The sequence below is a fragment of the Gymnoscopelus microlampas genome (genome assembly GCF_963454915.1).
Source record: "Gymnoscopelus microlampas genome assembly, chromosome: 24".
Lineage (NCBI taxonomy): Eukaryota > Metazoa > Chordata > Actinopteri > Myctophiformes > Myctophidae > Gymnoscopelus > Gymnoscopelus microlampas.
In genome coordinates this window covers 7424228-7428868 of record NC_139961.1, presented here as the reverse complement: position 1 = coordinate 7428868, position 4641 = coordinate 7424228, and the positions used below count along the sequence as shown (strand labels likewise).

Sequence of the window (4641 nt, the reverse complement as noted above, 5' to 3'; positions counted from 1 at the left end):
TGTTCAAGATAATAATAAAAAAATAGCAGAAATGCCACACTATGGGCTTGTATATCTGCTATTTTTGAATAGCCAAAGTATAAAAGGTTAAAGTGGATAAAAGTATTGTGATGATCCAATATTAACACATATTGCTGGGGACCCCCTATAACCCCCCCAAGGACCCCTGGGGGTCCCCGGACCCTACTTTGAGAATCAATGACATAAAGACATAATGCACACTCATAAAACAAGAATACGACAAACAATAGTCAGTAATGTTTATTCTACTATTATTAACATGTTGGTTACTTTTTATGAATTATAAATTAATTATAATATAATTATTAATTCCAACCTGTCTGCCATATTTCATCTGTAATTTTTGTTCTGAGAAGAAAATATGGAAAAATAAAATCAATATTTCACATGGAATATGAAATCCATAAAGTAATGATCACATCATAACAAGACAAATGGTACCAATAAAGTGTATGAATACAAGAGAACACAATATTAAAATAGATTATTAACCACTTTAAGCTACCTATAATATACTTCATCATACGACGCATAGCACAAATAGCTGATCTACAAGCTCACAAGGCAATGTGTTGTGAGCTTAAAAATAAAATTTAAGATTGTTGAAAAGCTTTGAAAATCTGTTTAAGAATATGGTACATTTTGATTGAAATATTATTTTTAGTATTATTATTTTTAAATCAGATTTCTCCTGTGACCAAAATAGGGTTATCAAGTTCAAAGCGGTTAACAAATCATACAAAATCTTCCCATCAGACAAATAAAATAAACATGATTCAGGTGACAAAGTTTAGGAACAACTGTTTTCTAACATCAAATCATCTTTTTTTTGTTTGTTTTCCCTATAACTAAAAGTTGACATTTTGCAGGCTGAGAGAAAAGCAATGGAATAACAAAGAAACTATTCTGGACTCGTGACATGAGAGACAAAAACAAAAGCGTGATCTACTCGAGGTCACACAACTCAGCAGTGTCTCCAGGTGAAAGCGTAAATCCAGCATGGAGGTTGTGTGTGAACGTGGTGTGGACTGTGTGGAGGAGAGTCATGGGGTCAGACACACTGTAGAAGGACAGAGTACCTGCACTGTAGTCCATGTACACTGCTACTCTGGAGGACTCACCACTTGGGATGTCAGTTTCAATGCCGCTGTGTCTGAAACTATAAATATATATACCTGCACCAACTCCGATACACCGTAAACACCATGATTTAAAATTGGATCCAAATGCCCATTCATCACCAGACCCTGTTCTGCTGTTAGCTTTATATGAGACTGCTATATCAACAAGGGATCCATTCCATTCTACCTCCCAGTAACAGCGTCCAGTCAGACCCTCTCTACTCAGAACCTGCCGCTCTTCAGTGAATCTCTCTGGGTGATCAGGACATGATTCTGGTCCGTACAACCCTGTTACTTTTCTGTTCCCTCTAGACAGAGACAGGAATCGATGAGCTGTGTTTGGGTCCAGTGTGATTGGACGTGAATATTGTAAGAACTCAGCTCTGGTCTTGGGTTCTGGTGATGGTGTTGACAGTGAAACGTCGACTCTGCTCACTGTCTCTGAGACGTTTGTCCCTCCATCTTTAAGAATGTCCTCTAGTCTGTCTCTCATCTTGGACACGGCCACGGTCACGTCCTCAAAGTATCTCCGAGGACGGACATCGCTGCTGACCGGGTGTGTAGATTCACCGATCGTTGAGAGGGAGGAGGTGTAACGCTGTAGAAAATGGACGTGATCCTCTGCGAGCGAGAGCTGCTCCAACTCAGCATGTCTCCTCCTCAGTTGGTTGACCTCCTGCTCCACACGCCTCCTCAGTTCTTCAGCACGACTCACTTCACGTTCCTGCTGCTCTCTGATCAGCTCCCTCACCTCGGACCGTCGTTTCTCCGCGGAAGAGTTGAACTCAGTAAAGATGGCGTCACTGTCCTCCACTGCTCTGTCAGCACAGTGGTTGATGGACTCCACCTCCTGGTGAAGCACCTTCACGTCTTTCTCTCTCTCCTGGATTCTCCGCTGGATGTTCTGCTGACTCATTTTGAGCTCTTTCTGTCTCTCAGTACGTTCCGCTGCGGCTGAGATCGTATCGTGACCTTTGTGTTCGTCCACGGAGCACAGAGAGCAGACACACTGCTGATCGGTGCGACAGAAAAGCGTCCTCACCTTGTTGTGACGAGAGCAGACGTTCTCCTGAAGCTCGCCGGAGGCTTTGACCAGCTTGTGTGTCTTAAAGGCAGGAGACCGATGGTGAGGCTGGAGGTGAGTGTCGCAGTAAGAGACCAGACACTGAAGACACGTCTTCACAGCTTTCAGTCTCCTCCCGGTGCAGACATCACAGGCCACGTCTCCAGGTCCAGCGTAGCAGTGATCAGGAGGAACAGCTGGGAGTCTTGTCTTCTTAAGGCTCTACACTACCGCAGCCAGCATGGTGTTTTTCTTCAGAACAGGTCTTGGGATGAAGGTGTGTCTGCACTGTGGACAGCTGTCCCAGCTCCCTCTCTGATCGTCCTGGTTCCAGAATCTCTCGATACACCTCCTGCAGTAGCTGTGTCCACAGGGAATAGTCACTGGATCATTCAGTAGATCCAGACAGATGGAACAACAGAACTGTTCCTGATCCAGTTGAACTCCCTGCTGCGCCATTTTAGTACGACCGACTCTCTCTCTGTCTGTCTGTCTGTCTGTCTGTCTGTCTGTCTGTCTGTCTGTCTGTCTGTCTGTCTGTCTGTCTGTCTGACTGACTGACTGACTATCACACGAGTTTAGTTTGGTTTAATGTCCTCATAGGTCACATGAGATGAGAGCTCCGCTCTGATTGGTTCATATAGACAAAGCCACACTGAACCTTGTCCCTTGTATTATTATTGGTCTGATAAGAAAAAGGGCTTGGCAGGAATCTGCTGACACTCAGGTGAGGTTCAAGGTTCAAGATGGTTCTTTATTATGAGCTTGTGTAAATAACCGGCACACAGATACTCTACAGCATTGGTTCTCAAAGTGGGGTCCGGGGACCCCCAGGGGTACTTGAGGGGGTTCCAGGGGGTACCCAGCAAAATGTGTTAATATAGCATCACAATAATTATGACCTTTTATACTTTGGCTATTCAAAAATAGCAGATATACAAGCTCATAGCGCGGCACCGAGTGCCGCGCTATGAGCTTGTAGATCTGCTATTTTTGAAAAATCGTGAAAATGTGTGCAAACCCTTGAATATATATATATATATATGTTTTAAGCAAACATTTGTTGCTCAAATCTTTGCTTTTGGGGGTCCCTGGAACAAAATATTTTTAGATTGGGTTCCGCGGCCAAATACATATCATTTTGGGGGTCCTTGACACGAAAAAGTTTGAGAACCACTGCTCTACAGCCCCCCTCCCCTCCGACAGCCTATATCCACGATAACAGTGACATCAGCGGCAGCTGCAACATACTGCGTGTACCCAACAGATAAACAGAGAGAAACCGTAGTTTATTTGTATTGATCGATTGAATACTTTATTTAGTCAGAAATCTAAACAGCACGGTGAAAAGTCTAGGCTTATCACCAGAAATAACCCTGCCTTCTTTCCTGAGCCATTCCAAACTAAACTTAACCCTGTATTCTACCCTGAGTCATCATCCTAAACTAAACGTAACCCTGTCTTCTACCCTGAACCATCCCTGACTAGCAAAGTGTGTTGTCATCAGGTGAGTCATGGGCTTTGGGCCGAGTATAGTAGTCGTATCAGTTTGTTTTGGGAGGTCTGAAGCTTAGTTTTTAGTGACATTGAGATGTTGGAGAACCAAGCTGAGCTGCAAGCATAGTCAAAATGACATTGAATGAGGACTAGAGAGTCTTTAGTGTTGACTCCTGCCCCCAACATGTTGTTAGTGTAGTGCTTAAGGTGTCAACAAGGCCGTCCTCTGTGTCTCAGTTCACTTTACAATGACAGCAATAAAATGTAAGCCAGCATAGTTGAAGTTAATATTTAACAGAGATGTGCTGACATTTGCTGCTCTGTTTGCATATCAAGACACCCCCCCCCCCCACACACACACACACACGCACGCACGCACGCACGCACGCACGCACACACACACACACACACACACACACACACACACAAATATATATAAGCTCACAATGTGTCGCGATGCGGCACATTGTGAGCTTGTAGATCTGCTGTGTTCAAAAGAGTCTTACACATTTTATAGATTTGAAAACTTGTGAAACGGGACATTCTCTCTCTCTCTCTCTCTCTCTCTCTCTCTCTCTCTCTCTCTCTCTCTGTGAGTGTTCTTGGTCTCTGTGACCTTCTGAGAACATGACAGAGGACAGCTAGTGGCCTGGAGGCTTCAGCAGGCGTTGATGGACGTAGACATGTCGCCTACATAGGAGCAGCTGACCCAATGTCTGGGTTGTGAGCTTGTGGATCGGCTATTTTCTGCAAAAGCCTTCCGGATGCCGGTGGCTTAAGCAGGGTAAACACCATGTTACCAATTATACTAATCACGGTTGTGTTCCATTTAGGTGCAGCATTGTACATGTTAACACTCTGGTACACCAACCCGATTAACTTAATTAACTAATTCACCCTATTTTATGCCAGTACGACTGCCATGAACTGCCCAAAATA

At 44.0% G+C, this 4641-nt stretch overlaps 1 pseudogene across 1 annotated transcript; it reads right to left on the bottom strand.

Moving 5' to 3' along the window:
• Nucleotides 1-966: 966 nt before the first annotated feature.
• On the bottom strand, nucleotides 967-2664 carry LOC311040525 (tripartite motif-containing protein 16-like; annotated as a pseudogene). The gene has a single exon. The product of its transcript is annotated as a tripartite motif-containing protein 16-like (transcript).
• Between the last annotated feature and the right edge of the window lie 1977 nt (nucleotides 2665-4641).